At 36.7% G+C, this 16,626-nt stretch overlaps 1 long non-coding RNA gene across 1 annotated transcript in view; it reads left to right on the plus strand.

The window, feature by feature from the left end:
- The window catches only part of LOC142599899 (uncharacterized), a 105,180-nt gene extending 97,691 nt beyond the window's left edge, over positions 1-7,489 (plus strand). Inside the window, exon 3 of the long non-coding RNA XR_012833349.1 lies at positions 7,284-7,489. This is a non-coding gene — a long non-coding RNA (uncharacterized LOC142599899). The remainder of the gene's footprint in view (positions 1-7,283) is intronic.
- Positions 7,490-16,626: the final 9,137 nt, after the last annotated feature.

Below are 16,626 nucleotides of genomic sequence, written 5' to 3' on the forward strand. Positions count from 1 at the left end.
ACGAATTTGAATTTTTGAATACAAAATGCATATATTGTGCAAAACTCTCCTGTACTGTCTAGAAACAGCCTGGGTTGTTACATTTAAGATACTAGTTTTAAATTAAACTAAGAATGCAAACTTTGAAAAGCAACAGAGTTCAGAAGGTGTGAGAATCATGTCAGTATTTATAATCATAGAATCATAGAATCACAGAATGGTTTGGGTTGGAAGGGACCTTAAAGATCATCTAGTTCCAACCCCCCTGCTGCAGGCAGGGACACCCTCTACTAGAGGGTGAATAATGAAATTTCAGACAAAATTATTTTTTAAAATTACATTCCTGTGGACTCAAAAAATCTGCTTCTGCTGCAATACAGATCTTTTTTAATTGTTTTTGCTCAGATGCTTTTAGATGGTTCAAAGTTCTTTAACTTAAAAACACTCATAAATTCAACACAATACAAATAATGAAACAAGAAGGAGTGAGAGTGTCAGGAAGAAAATAGCTACCATATTTCTTGGTGTGTTGAGAAATAAAGAGACTTCTTGAATAAAAATGCTGGTTCTTCCAAGCTGATGATTTGCTGGTTTTTAGACCAATATAAATTGAACCTAAGGAAGAAATGGGAAAGAAGTGGATTCCCAGCTTAGTGGGAAATTATTCAATTGGATTTTTTTTTTTTTCTCTTCTACACTGGCACAAGACCAAATAAAGTCAGCATGTCTTATGAAACAAAATTCTGATGGAAAAAAAAAAAAAAGAAGTCCCCACTTTGGGCTGATTAACATTTTTTTCATGATTTTTTTCTCACTTTAAATTAATTTTTTTAAAACCCTGTCCCAGTCTGAATTTTTCATAATGCTTGGCTTCCACCAGCCAGCGATTCCAGGCGAATGTTGCCTTCTTCAAATTGCTGACAAAGAAGTAAGAAGAAAGGAACAAGGATGGAAAGAAGGTAGAGAAAAGGAGAGCAAAAGGGAAGGACAACCGATAACCAGAAATTTCCAGCATCTCTCTCTAGAAGATTCAGCTACACCCAGTCTTTATTTTTGCTGCTATACCTGGTGGTGCATATCAAATTTTTTCACCCTTCTCGAAGCTGCTTTTCTTTCTATGGAATGATCTGAAATCAAGAAAAAGGTGTATTCAAATTCTCAGTTTATATTAATCTCCCAAAACCCCTCAACATGAAATTGATTCTTTTTCCTGGCAATCTCTCACTGCTACTTAATGACCTTTAACAAATCTTAACAAAGTGTTTCTTTGCTGAAGTACTCCGAATATTTGTGTGCTTGCTGTGCTCTGATTTTTATTCTTTGAAATACAAGGGCTTCATCACAAGAGTCAGGTTCACAAGCTTGTCAGTAGTTTACAGTGTATTGTGTCCTCTGTACACAATAACTGGCATGGTGAATTTTTCCAGAAAAAAAAAGTTTTGCAGCTTTTTTATATCTCAGCACTCCATGCTATCTTCTTTCAGCTCTCCTGCCCTCTCCAAGGAATAGAAGCATGCAAAACAGAGCACGTTTAGGATGTCTCTCTGCTTTTTAATCTCCATGGAGTATTTTCTGTTGAATTCCAGGGTGTGGAAACAGTAAAATCTTGACCCGAGGCATTCTGCTGGTTCTGTGCAGGGCTGTTTTGCAGCCATCTCTTTCCTATTTCCTCTGTCCCAGTCCTAAGCTCCAGCCTCTCTGCCAACATGGGTGTCATCTGGCCCGTGATATCAGTGTGTGCTAGCAAAGAGGGGGCAGGGGTTGCTGCCTGTAATTCTGATTTCTGATGACAGAGTCCCCCTCCTCACCATCCCTTTCCTTTAACAGAAGGAACTCCTGGGCACACACAAGTTGTTGGGACCTAATCCTACTGCTTCTTCTCACCACCGACTAGCACAGGCTCAGGGCTGTTCCAAGGCGGATATCTGACTGTTAAGCTGCAACTTGGCAGTGCGTCAGTATTGATCAATCATTGGGGTTTTCCCAGATCTTTTGCAGATCTGGGCTTTCATCCTGCAGCGCGGAGAAATGCAGGCCAGATACAACAGCAGAGGCCTTGAGAAGTGGAGGCGCAGGATGCAGCGTGCGGGAGTCGGGGAATGGGATGATAAGAGACGGGGCAAAGGCTGACACTGGAGACCTTTGGGCTATAAACAACTCACCAGTGGTCAGTTACAGAAATGTAGGATTGGATTTCAACAAAACAGGTTTTTAGGGGGTAACAGAGATCAAAGAAGTAGCATCTAACATGTGTGACAGGCAACATCCATGATAAATTCAGATGAGACAGAGAGCTGCAGACCAGGCAAGAAAGATCGTGGTGTTAAAGCATGTTAGCAAACATATAAAAATGACCCTGAATGGATCCTAGAGTGAGGAAGAAGAAACCATCAATGTGGGCATCCTACTGCTCCCAGCAAAGGACTCCAGATGCTGGCAGCTTCCTGTAACATCCCCACCACCACCACCAAGATGAAACCAGCAAGTTTAAGACCCTGAGGAGTAGAGGAAGAGCGAGCAGAAGATCAGGCAAAAGGACAGAAAATAAGAAATGCATGTATAACAAGTTTAACTGAATTATTATAATTTCTGGAACTTTTTCTGCATAGATGTATTCTTTCTCTTTCTGCAACAATTACTCCTGGACTAATGATGATTCTTGGATTAGATCGTTAAAATTTTAATTATACTAATGATAAACTCTTGACTTTATAAGATATTACCATTTACAATTGGACTGGTTGTCCTTCATTTCTGGTGGTGTCTTTTATCTCATAGGCCTACAGAACAAATGCTGCACTCTGCATTTGGCATCCACCTGTGTGCTGTGTCCCTTGAAGTCCCATATTAACATTCTGTAGCCTTTTTGTTTCTCCTGAAATTGTGACTAAAGAAAGAAACATCTTTGGGTTTTGTCTTCTTTTACTGTTGTCTGCTGATTAAGGGGAGTATGATAGCTTTTTCGTTGAGTAACAGTCTGTGCAGATTTTGTCCTGACAAGGGGAATGCCAATTTCTCTCTAACACTAATAAATTGCCTTTGGCTGTGATAGATGATGACTCTTAGGGGTAATGGATTATAGCCTGTAAAACCAATTCTTTTGATATATTTAGCCATTTTATTTGAGTCTACACATACTTGAGAAATGCAAGCATTTTCAACTATAGACTTGCTGTGAGTTTTAAACCCCGAATATTTTAAAAGTAACAGAACTCAAAACATAGAGTCTGATAATCTTCTCTAAGAAAGGAAAATAAACAACACTCCATCCAGGTAGGCATGGAAATCCAGTGATGAGCTCAATCACTGGTCATGTCTTGCAGATCTCTGTTAGTTAAGAGAGACTCTTCTTTGATTTTTAATGTCATCTGAGACTGTTTCAGGACAAGGCACAGCAGCAGACAGCTTCATACACAGCTCCATGTAAATATGTTTGTTGGTTTTGTTTTTTTTCTGGATCTATCATTTTGTAGCAGGTAACCTTTAAGGCCAAGGTCAAAGGACATTTTTCAGGGATTGGTGTAGTGACCTGCCCCCCATATCAATATCACAACTGAGGGATGCTATTCTAACAACACCCATGTCTTCTTGTCTTAATGATATAGTTTACCTGAGGAAATTCCAGTTATTGTGACCAACATATTCTACTGTAGCATTCCTTCAGTAAATACAACATCATTTTCTGTGCTTTTTCTTTGGATAAAAATGAATAGCCATAATTTACACAGTAGTCAGCTCAATGCATATGTGTTATGATGCTTTGTAAGAGTTCCTACCAACCAGAAGCTCTCTAAGCCTTCACATTTCTAGGAAGTCTGGGTTACTGCCAGATGAGTTTTTAGCTGTCATTTTGACACTAATAATTCATGCTGCAGAAGACATCTTCATCGTGCTCCCTCTTTCAAGATATACTTTATAAGGCTTATTTTGTTACCTCTTTCCTTTTTGTTTATTTTGCCTCTGGTTAAAACTAAATCCTACAGAGGCAAAGGACTGACAGATTTGCAATAAGAAAAAAACAAATCCAATCTCAGAAGATATGATTTGAAAACTGGACTCAAATTGGTACTCCTGATAAATTTTATGAGCTCCTATGAGTAAATACAACTCTTCTGTTCTCACAGATAGCTACAAACTAAATCAAGTCTTTGATTTTGAACTAGACCTTGCTCATTTCAATAAATCAATGGGAAATTTTAGGCATTTTGGCAACCTATTTGTCAGAAGACAAGTTATGTGAAGACATGTAAGTGAAGGTAAGTATTTGTTCTATTTGCTGTATTCAATTCACCAAGCTGGGAGACGACAGGCATCCAGACAAAGCAAATATGAGAGGCTCTCCACTGGAAGATTGCCACAGGAAGGAAACCATTGCTTTTTTCGGCAGAGGAGAATGTTACCACTGGTGTTTCTCAAAACAAACCTCAATCAGTGGGCTTGTTTAATTTAAAAAAAAAAAAAAAAAAGTTTATTCTGTTTTGCTTAAATAGCTAATCTGCCTGTTACATGTCTAACCTGTTCCACAGTGTTTTGGTCATGGACTCATGGTTTGGCTAAGATGATGAATGGCCCTTTGCATACATGTCTATTTCAAGGTTCTTTATGGCTCTGACATAGCATATTGTTCTATGAGAGATGGTGATCTTCATCCCATCTCCCCACACCTGATCTCCAAGATGAGAACCTCTGTTCTTCACCTGGAAGTAGCTCTAGCAATCACTAGACCCTCTCCATGAGCTGATTAAATTCACCATAATGTGAGAAAGGATTTTTTTAGTCTGAAGGGTTTTTTTTTCTAAATGTAGCGAGTTAGCTTTCATCCAAATCTATTCTCTCAACTAGTTGAATGTGTAGGAAGGACATGAGAATCAGAGATCAAATAAATACGAGCTGCTGTGGAGCCATCAGGAAAGAGTTTTATTTTTAATATCAAAACTGAATAACCTTTGATTGTCCTCTTTTCTTTTTCAGGAATAATATTATATGGTTTACTGTAAAGGGAGCCTGAGACATGAATCAGAGCGTGGTAGAAGTGCTTTTGCTTTTGAAAACATATGTTAGGAAATCATGTAACATTATGAGCCTTACACTACCCTGTGAATAAAGCCTACAGAATAACATGCCTACCTTCCAAAACTACTTCTGAAAATGCCTTGTAGAAAGTTGTGATAGACATGAAAGCCTTATGATTGCAATGTATCTGTTCTAAACAAGAGACAATATTTCATTGATTTAAAGACTTTTTTTTTTTCTCCATTTCAAACCCAAAGAAGGGGGTTTGTGCCAAAATATCTTGTTTGTTTTTTCAAGTGCATCAGTTGGTCTAATAAAAAAATTCTCTTCTCTGCAAGTCATGTTTTGGTGGATGTAAATAGTGAGGACTGCTAATATTTGCATCAATACTACATTTATGCAAGTCAATGACCAATCAATACAGTGACTGAGCCAAGCTGATATAGTACTATTTACCAAATTTTTTACCTATAATTTTATATATTCAGTGCTACAGTGCATTCAAAATGTTAATTACTAACTAGATCTGATATCAGTTATAATTTTCCAAGAAATAACTGTTGCCATATTCCTCTCTTTCAGACATGAAGACAATCTGCTATATATCTAAATTACAGTCTTTGATTTTATGCTGTTTAAGAATAAACTGTATTCTGAATCACTCCTTTTTTTAATACTTCATGTATAATTGAAGTTCAAACAATCTGATACTAAATCTTCTGATGTTAAATTTATTCACAATGATAAATCACTGTTCTGCTTCTTAGTCTGTTCTGCCAGAATGTGAGAAAATAAATCTGATATAACCATGAATAGTTTGAATTATTTGCGTGTTTGGAAAACTATTAAACTTAGGGAAATTGATTTATTTGCACAATTCAAAGGAAGCCACATTTGTATTCCTTTTGGAAGTATGGCTCATCTCTGTTCTAGTACAGAAGAGTTTACCATTAAAAACCAGCTCTAAAAAGTTATCAACGAGACTCATTTTGAGAGAAAAGGTATTTCTAAAGTTACTGTGTCATAAAATATAAGGAGTCATTATGTTTTAATTAGACTCAATGTAACTTTCACACAAAAATAGGTCAACCTCTAAAATCAGATTGTATGAAGTTACAGACGTATGAAAATCAGTTTGGTGGCTTAATAATTACATTTGGAAACAAAATAGTTACAACTTGTAATTATAGTGTTAATTTGACTGCCTTCAAATGTCCATAAAGGAGAAGAAAGCACATGTGTTCAAAAGGTTTTTCAAACATTATTAAGTCTAGTGTTGTCTAATTTGATCATGGGCTCCATTCTGCTAGCCTTCCTCATGTTAATGCATTTATTGTAAGGGACTCTTCCAAGACTAAACCTTTCACCCTGGCTGAAAGCATTAGTCTTCATTTTGTAGAACAGTATTATCTAATTGTGTATGTGTCTGTATTGCTGTTTAACATGAAAGCAATTCATTTTTCTATCTATATATTTCGTTTTTACATTTTGGACTCTCTATTATATTTTTAGTCATCATTTTAATACGTCGTATTAAGATTTAAAATAAGAACATTATAGCTATCTGAAAAGTAAATTAAGTAAAAATGTAAATCTGCATAAATCCAGAGGCTATGTTCAAGCTATGCAGGAGCCTGCAAATATTGGGGTTTTAAATTAGGGCTGTACTACAGAAGTGAGAGCCTTTTCTAGTTTCTGTACTGATACTCCAATAACATCTCACATCTCACTCTTCAAGCAGCAGCCGTCATATTTTTTACTGTAGTCAGGGAGGATGATTCCAGGGTATGTTATGATATATGTTAGTCAGTAAGTCTAAAGGCAATCTATATGACTAGCAGGAGCTATGCTATTTCCTTGTGGGAGAATTTAATGTTCTAACATAAAATCAGCTTTCAAGACAAATTCAGCATGGAATCTAGATCACATTAACTTCCCACAGATCATAGGCAAGCCTATGAATCAGTGACATTTAAAATTAAGGCTACTGAATACACTGAATTCAGAGCTATCATACTATATACTATAGCTTATAGCATAAACCAGTATCATAGTATTATTATATTGCAGTATAGTATAATAATACACTACAATGTTTTGAGAGTGGATCTAAACAAGACTTTAAACTACTTTAAACCACTGAAAACAAATTTCCACAGAACCAAGAAAAACCTAAAAGTGTTTAGCTCACATCACAGCTTGTCTTTTACAGGCACCTTTCCAGCCTACAGAACAGCTGTTGGGCTTTTGCCCTTCTGAGATCTAACTAAAACATTTCTCCTGTTTTGTAGGGGAGTGACTGCCCTTCTTTACAAGATGATGGCAGAAATAAGGAGAAGTGGAGATGTATAGAGGAAGAAAGAGAAAGGCCCCGGTTTCAACCCATTCCTGGAAACCATCAGCGGTGCTTATATCTGATATTATGTCCACTTCATCCCCCAAGTACCTCTTCAGCAGATTTTCTTTATTAAGTTAACTTTGTTCAAAGGTTTTCCAACCAAAGGCTGAAATGAGACATCACTTTACTAGTGATAGTAGGCAATCAGGAAACAGCAAAATTTAATGTGACACAACTGGTTACCATTTTCATTAGACTGACACCCAGAAAGACAAGCCTGCATGTTGTGAAAAAGGTATGACAAACTGTGTGACCTAAATTCATCTCTGTAGATATAAGAGCACATCCACATGGAAAAGCTGACCTGCTTTTACAAGTCATTTTCTTACAACATTTCTTCCCAACCTGTTTTGCTAAGATTTTACTGATTGTTTGGGTCCCATGTGAGCCCTTGTAACCAGGGGACTACCCTGACTAAATCAGTGTTGTCCAGGACTGCCAGAAAAAATTGAGCCAGTGCTAACTGGTATGGGATGCAGTCAAACCAGGGAGCAGGCTGACTCCTGCCCAGGTCGGGCGACCGACGTCCAATGCACAGAGCCACGCTCCAGCCCTGCCCGCTTTACAACGTACATACACCCAGGAATTTCTTTCAGTGTTTTCTGTTCTAGGTTTTCTGCTGATAAAACAGTGATTGATCAAAAACTGAATCCATCATGTTTGCAATGAAGCGAGCTTCCACTGGAAAAGTTTAAAGCTGTAGGGGAGGGATAGACAGAAGAGAGGAAGGAAAACCAAGTCCTGAAGACCAATTAATCTAATGACAAAAGCAATTATGGGGGATGCAGAATGCCATCACCATAGAGGTTTGGACTCAGTTTGCATCTACTACTTTGTGGAAAACACGGAGATAAAAATCCTCTTTTTTTTTTTTTTTTTTTTAACTGGATGAGAAATGGGAATATTTTTGAAGTCTTGAAAGTTTTAATGGGATAAGAAATATGACTGTCTGTGCTCAATAATTTGCCCATCACTGTGCCATTGACATATGAGTATTGACTCAGAAGATATCATCCTGAAACCTTTGAAAGCCATTCGTTTTATTTCAAAGTCATAAAATCCCCTAGTTTTATCTCCCATCTCAGATGTAAACAGTGCTTTTAGAGCCAGAACCAGGCCAATTAGAAACATTTTGTTCTCATAGTCAGGAGGGACTAAATTTAAAAGTGCTAGTGAGCCAACACCTGCTACGAATAAAAGATAGGCCCAACTTCATGCTCCAAATTTCTTTTTCGCTGCATATGGAAGATGTGGTAAATCTCCAATAGGCTGCTCGACAGTTTCTAGAGGAAAACACATGTAAACAACAGTACTAGGAGAACAAATATCATGATATGGAAAAAGCAATTCTTTCAATGGATTGTTGCTAAGGGATAGTCTAAATTTGTAAGCATTTTGAGATGGAATTTCTTTATACCCAGACTGGTTAAAAATGTAGAAGCAAACTGCACAAATCTATTTCAGAAGAAGCTGAATATAGAGAAAGAAAAAAATCAGAGGCTGTAGCAACATGTTTGATTCAGAGACGTAGCTGATGAGATCAGACTTATATTTGTACTTCTCAGAAACGATGAGGGCCAGTGAATCATGACATTTCTTTTCTGGCAGTGAAATGTACATTTAGTTCTATTGTATGCCCAGAATAAGATTTTAAAGCACTGCGTATGTATTCTTCTGGTTCTCTGTGCAAGAGCAAATGTCACACTGAGAGGACTGACTCCTTATGTCATTAACAGGTGGAAAAATGTATTTTGCTTTAGATATAATTTGAAACTTCACTGTTAAAAACATTAGTTTTTCTATACTCAATGATTTAAGCTTTTTTGTTGTCTTTCTTTTTTATATATTGTTGTATACAGGGCTCCTACAGAGAGTCACAGTCCAAAAAAAGATTTTGTCTGAATAACAAATCCAGCTGCATGCAATCACACTGCTATATTATCCTTCCTAGGTCCCTCCCGGAAATACTCTTCTGCCAAAATGTCTACCAAAATGAGAATATCTAGTGAACAGGTTTTCTATGATCGCTTTCATCATGCTGATGAGTTAATATTTACTCTTGTATTCTCCATATCCATTTGATTTAATCACCTGTGGACAGTAAGGCAAACTCCAGCTAATATTAATGCAGGCATGATGGCACAGGCTTCAGTGAAATCTCTAGAAGGATCCTGGACACATGCCCAGGTTACTAGTAGATGCTGAAATTGATAGTGAACATCATTATTGCTATTGTTTTTCATGCTAGTTGTATTTAAACTGTCATGGTTATGACAAAATGCCATATAATTATATATTTTGCTCCACTGTGCATAAAATCTCTGAGCCTTCAAGACAGAGATAATCTCTTCTCTAGGTCTTAGTATAGAATCTAGCTTTGACCTCTAGGAATTACCATACTACTTCTAGTGCTACTGCTACTACTAAGAAGCACATGAAGAACTCTAAAATCTCAAACACAATCTAACAAGGAAACAAGAGAGGAAGTGATGTAAATCCACTCTGAGGGCATCAAGGTAGATGGCACCAAGGCACCACCAGACTAGATGGAAATTATCAGTACAGCTTTTCATTCTATTGGATGCATCATAGTCTCCTGTCAGCAGTTTCAGAAACCCCTGGAGCTGTCTCTGACAGGGAAGTTTCTGGATGGCATCTGTTTAAGCAATATTGGAAATAAAACATTTTATTATTTTTTTCTGCTATTCTAACAATAGCCTTGATAACATACAAATTACATAGTTTGCATATAAAAAACCCAAAGCAGATAGATACAAACATATTGGCCTTTTTCTGTCTGCTTGCTGCTTAAACTTTGAAGACGTACAGTTAATGATCCTGTTCCATCAATTTTAAATTATAAGGCTCTTCTTTTGCTGGGAGCTGTTTCCTCATAATTATTATCCTCTTTTGTGGAGGTCAACAAATAAAACAGATGTGTGGTTTATACCTAAAGTGCTGAAGTGACAAGGTAGTAGAAACTCAGTGTATTCCCCATCAAAGTAGAGAAAGCTGGACCATGATACTCCTATTTCACATTCTGAGTCCGAGAGACCCTTTCTATCCTGGCTATCCTTTCCCACCAATAATTTTGCCATGACTGTTTTTTTTAATCTGGTTTGTAAAATCAGGCTCAGAGACAGCTCCTCAGTTAGAGTATATCTCCAGACCCACTCTAACTGCAATGGAGTTTTACCATGTATTCATCCCATTTTATGCAGACTCAAAATTAGACTCATATCTCACAGTGTTGTTATAAATAGGCAAAGACACTGGTTTCACAGGGTCATTCAGAAGCTCTTCACATTGGCTCTTTGGCTGCTATTTTGTTTTATCAGAGCTGTTGTACAGTTTGGCAAGTTAAACATTACACTTCTGCTCCTGACTTCTAAATCTCAAGGCTATCAATATGAAGAGCAAATCAAAATAGAAAAATCAGCTCTCAGCTACCTTCAGAAATGTGTGCTTCCACATGCTACTTTGTAATGCCTAGACTTCAACTTGGATGACAATGACATACCATCTAAAAAATATTCTCATGCTTTCTTAGAAGTATCATTAGAGCTGGCTTAGAATAGCCAGCCCAAATATATTTGGGCTTTATTCATTGCTGTATAGATGAAACATTCAAATGCAGATATTTTGTTTAAGTAGATATGAATGACAGATTTTTTTCCTCCTCATAACAACTGTTTATATTTCATTGAAAAATCAAGTAATGAAAATATTTGAAAATTTGAAAACAGACATTTTTATACAGAAAAACTGTGACAGCTTTTACTCCAGCCTGATAGTAAAAGTAGTTCACATGCTTTCTGTTATTACCATCCTCCATATGACAGATTCCCTGGCTAGAATACATTTTCCTGTGATGCACTATTGCCTGCCACTCCTGGGACTTCTATCTTTAGTGAATCATTGAAGGCTGAGTCTGACTGGGGAACGCAACCAGAAGGAGAAAGCGATAGCAAGAAATCACACTATAACTTCTATGACAGAATCATTTCTAAACGGCAATATATATTTTCAGTGAATTACATAAGATTCCTATGTGCAGTTCTTCAGTGTTTTAATTAAAACTTTTCATGTAAGCAGGTCTGTTTTGAAGAAAAATACATTAAATCAAAACTCGACTTCCACCGGGAAAATGTGGGGTTTGGTTGTTTTGTTTTGGTTTTCACTACAAAGTGTAGATGTAGCATTCAAGGAGAAAACATGGCAGAATTGCTTTGAAATCTGCTGAGCTCTATAGATTACTTTTACAGAGGCAGAACAAGCATAAACTGTTCCTTTTTGCACTTATCTGAATCCCCCTCCTATGGCAACTTATTTCAAATACGTTCTACATCCTCAGCTGCGCTCCCACAAATCCTAAAGGGCATTAAATACTTTCTTTGGCTTCTCCACTGTTCTGAGAGGGAAAAGACCTTCTAGTTGTACATAGTCATAGTTTTCATGTAATAGGAATTAACAAAAAAAAACCAAAAAAACCCCCCAAACTTATTCTAAAAGACCTGCAAAAGATTTTCCATATCAATGCTTTCTATTTTCACAAAAAAATTAAGACATTATAATATGAACTTTAAAACAATTTGATTTCAGGAAGGTATTTTTAGAATTATACTGAACAATTGTTATTATTCTGTTAAGTACATCTTTTCAAGCTATTTTCTTATTAATTTTGATATAATTTGAAAATATCAGATCACTAATTATAAGCTGATAGTATGGAATTCACACTTATTTAAGTGATGAGTGAAAAAAAAAAGGTTATTCGCCTGCTCTTCTAACCTCAGCTCTTACCACTTGGTTGCTTATCTCTCTGTTAGGATATTGAATTCAGCAATTCTCCAGGAGTTAGGACAATACCAGTGTTTTTACAGAGTAGTGCAAAAGCTGGCCTATAATGTACTCCTGGATCTACTCCAAGAACACTGTAGTCAGTAAAAAAGTCTATTAATCTCAGTGATCTTGGTATCAGGCTCTACAGAAAGTGTGGTATTGTAGATATCCTTAGCACAAAAGTAATAGAAAAAAACCCCCTTATTTTAACAAAATTCTTGTAATCAAAAGCTTTGGAAATATATTCTTTTTATTTCAGGATAGGATGGCCATTGACTGTATCTGAAAGTGTAAAATCTTTAAAAAATATTTTCCTCTATAGATTGGAAACTATAAGATTTCAAAGTGATTCCCCCCTTCACTGCCTTCCCTGCTGTTTTTTTAGTTCCTTCAAATATATTTGAAATTATAATAATTTTACTTCCAAAACTTTCTGGTCTTTGGCCTCCACCAGATCTCTCATTCCCACTCTTCGTTGGACATGTCTATTGTATTTTAATCGTCTCTCAAAAGGGCTTTTTACACATATGTTTTCAAATGCTTCTGTAATCCTTGTGAAGCCTACAGATTTCAAAACATGTTTTCTTCGACATCTGGAACTGCCTGCTTTAATCCATTTTTAGTCAAGCAGTCTGCTGTGCAGCGTTTGGTATCCACACAATATACTAACATTTATATTTAAAATGTTAGTCTTCAATAAGACCCTGTACTACGGTATCTTTAAATTATTTCATCTATCACTTTCTCAGCAAGTTGATATGGACAATATGATGAGGAACATAAAATACTCATGACTGTCAGCACCTGTGATAGAATGAGCCAAAACCTTCAGGAAAGGGTTGGGCACGACCCTTCATCCACTAGTTGGAAAAAGGAATCAGACTTTTGCTGGTTTAGATCTGACTTGGAGGAAGTGACTAAGAATATGAAGATGGAGAGCAATTTGGATGAAAGCAGTTTCAACACAAGCGTTTGTGATTGTAAATGAGGAAGAAGAAACTCCTGAATGGCAGTTTTCCAAAAACTCAAGAAAACAGTCAGAGGTCCTGAGATGGTGCTCCAAAGGATAACACGGTTCAGATGAGCAAACAGTTTTTGAAGGGAGGCAATACTAAATGTGAAAGAGAAAACCGCCCTTTTGTTATATGTTACCATTGCAGTTCCAAAAGGCTTTTAATGACCATGACATTAATTAACAGTCATATAAAAAAGGGGCTCAAGGACAGAGTACTAAGGATCATAGAAAAGCCTGTTGTGTGAAAATCAAGGAAAAATAAAGAACATAATTAAATGTACAAAGAAACATATAAAATCAAAAAGAGCACAAAAGATCCATTAGAAAAGATAGAGTAGCATAGGCCTCTTTGTAAGGAAGACAAACAATAAATTATTGACATGGAAAAGAATTAATTTGCCTTTTTTATTTTCTTGATTATCCAACTTGTTTCAAGATTCTGTAGAAAGGTTAACAGTGGCCATACATTCAGCACAGTTAAAATTAACAACAGAAACACAGGTCAAAACAGGAAAATATTATACTTAATATTTGGAGTTGTCAGCAAGACAAGAAGTATACTGCAGGATTTAGACAGAAAGTGGCAGAGCAGTCTTTGACTCTTTAGCAATTGTCTTCAGGAATCCCTGGAGGAAACACAAGACCTCAAGGACCCTTAATGGGCAAACACAATAACTATTTTTAAAAAGGTATAAAACGAGTGATCTAGGAATTTATAGATCAGATAGACTAGCTTCAGTATCAAAAGGGATCCTGCAAAAAAATCAAGCAGTGTTAAATTTGTAAGTATTGAATTATTCTTGATGATGAGAAGATGATAGTAAGTGACAATGGGAAATGATAATAAATTATTATGCCAATTATATATATTTTTTAGACCACCAGATAGGAGACAAGTAGATTACGCCACAGATGTTGCCTTGAGTAACGCTTTATTTTGTCCCAAATTTTATTCTTGTAAGCAAAATAGAGAACTATGGTCTGGATGCAGTGATTTTGTAGGGCAGGTACTAACTGAAAGATAATATTCAAAAAATAGTCAAAGACTTCAGTTGAACTGAAGGACTCTATGAACGGAGTCTCATAGGCTACTTCTGGAGAGCACGCAGGGGAAATGAGGTCCTGAAGTCCAGGACTCAGGTCCCCCAAGTTGCCAGGACAGGAGCTGGCTCAAGCACACTGTGAGCCTTCTCTCCCCTCAGACCTTGCCTGATATTGTTTTCACAGAAATCAAGGACAAAGAAATTAAAAGGCAAGAATACAAAAGAAGGGAAAACTGGCTAGATCCAACTACCATAAAAATTCATCTCAGCTTGGACTGGATCACAGGTGGAAAATGAGTCATTAGTGTAATGCAGTTATTCAAAACTATCAAGCGTGTTACACGTAAGAGGTGAAAAGTCCTCAGAACTAGTTATATGCTTTGATGTGTTGGAATACACACTTTAAAAACTGCAGGAAAGCTAGGAGTTGGAAAGAAATATAATGTATAAGAAAACAAGATATCTGAACAAAGCATAAATGGGTTTCATTTTTGTGTGACCTGGAAAAAGAACCAGAAGAGGTGACATGAACATGTCTTTGAAAAGAAGTCACTGATTGATTATTCCATCTGTGTGTTCCCCATGGGCAGGATGAGCTGTACAAACTTATTTTGCAGAAAATATGATTAAGAAGAAATATTAATAAAACTAGTAAAAAAATATTTCTAACTTGCTGTTAGTTAAAGCACTTCAGCAAACTGCATCAGAAGGTCAGCAAATTCCTATCAAACAGGATTTTCAAGAACTAATTAAGCAAATATTTGGAAGGGCATCATGTGTAGCATATACTTCATTCTGTCTTACAATATAGGATGAATTGCAGGGCCTCTTGCAGCTCTCCCTAGCCCTACATTTTTATTATTATGTATATAATGAGTTTCAACATCAAATTGTTTTCACAGGCTAGGAAAGAATGACCTGAATGTCAAATTACTTACGTTAATTCATGCTAATGTAATCAGCTAGGTAACTGGTGTTGCTCCTGATAAAACATAACATGGGCAGGAAAAAGAACATAATTTTGCTGTGGGTTCAATCCTAATTAAATGCAGAAGATATACTTTTTTCCCAGTATCATGATTATTTATTCTGGCTATGTCCTAGTAAGTAAACATTCATCTTCATGGAGATCTGAGGATCATTTGTATTCCTCATTCACAGTACTCAGAGTGAAAAGAGGATCACACCTAATTTTGTCATCAGAAATAAAATAACCATTGCAGTGTTTTAGGATTTGTTCTTTTGTTGGCCTTTTCCTCCTCTGCATCAATGGAGAAATATTACTGTATAATGCTAGATCTCATAATATTATTCTATTTCTTGACGTTGAAATAACTTGTCTTTGTTTCCTATGTCTAACAGTTTGCAACATGATATTTTGTAGTGACATAACACAAGGTATTCAGGTAAATGTTGGCTTATAAGAAGTAGATGGACTTTCCATTTTACCCAACAGTGAGGAATTTGGGAAAGCCACCCACGAAAGCTTTTGCTAACCGCGGAGAGGAACACAGGAGCAGTGAAGAATTTGACACTCACCTCTCTTCCACCTTCAGCCCTTTCACAATGACCAAACAAAATCAAGGCCGAATGACAGTCTTGCTCTCTACAACAACCTGAAAGGAGGTTGTAGTCAAATGGGTGTTGGTCTCTTCTCCCAAGTAACAAGCAATAGGACAAGAAGAAATGTCCTCAAGTTGTGCCAGGGGAGGTTTAGGTTGGATATTAGGAAAAATTTCTTCACCAAAAGGGTTGTCAGTCACTGGAACAGGCTGCCCAGGGAAGTGGTTGAGTCACCATTGCTGGAAGTATTTAAAAGACATGTAGATGTGGTGCTTAGGGACATGGTTTAGTGGTTGGACTTGGCAGTACTAGGTTAATGGTTGGATTTGATGATCTTAAAAGTCTTTTCCAACTAAAACAATTCTGTGATTATATGATTGTATGACAGTCTTTTGTTGATATGCCATGTAACTTTTCTCCAGTTTGTTTTTTGTTTGGGTTTTGTTTGGTTTGGTTTTTTGGGTTTTTTTAATATATCTTTTTTTGCACTCTGAGCCAGCTCAGGCTTTAAATAGTAATCAGTCATAATCATGTAATCGCATACAAGTTTCAGGCACCCTTGAGAAACAGTACCTCTTGAGATGGTCTGCTACCCACAACAAACACATTAAAATCACAATTCTTATAATCACTCTCCTTTTTCTTAATCTCTTTTACCGTGTCTCATGGCTACCACCACCATTGTGTCAGATCCAGGAGTTTCCTACCCAGTAGTTCTTAGACATGACGTGTCAGCAGGCTGATCGGCTTCTCAAGTTCTGACAAATTGTTTC

This window comes from Balearica regulorum, chromosome 1 (genome assembly GCF_011004875.1).
Source record: "Balearica regulorum gibbericeps isolate bBalReg1 chromosome 1, bBalReg1.pri, whole genome shotgun sequence".
NCBI lineage: Eukaryota > Metazoa > Chordata > Aves > Gruiformes > Gruidae > Balearica > Balearica regulorum.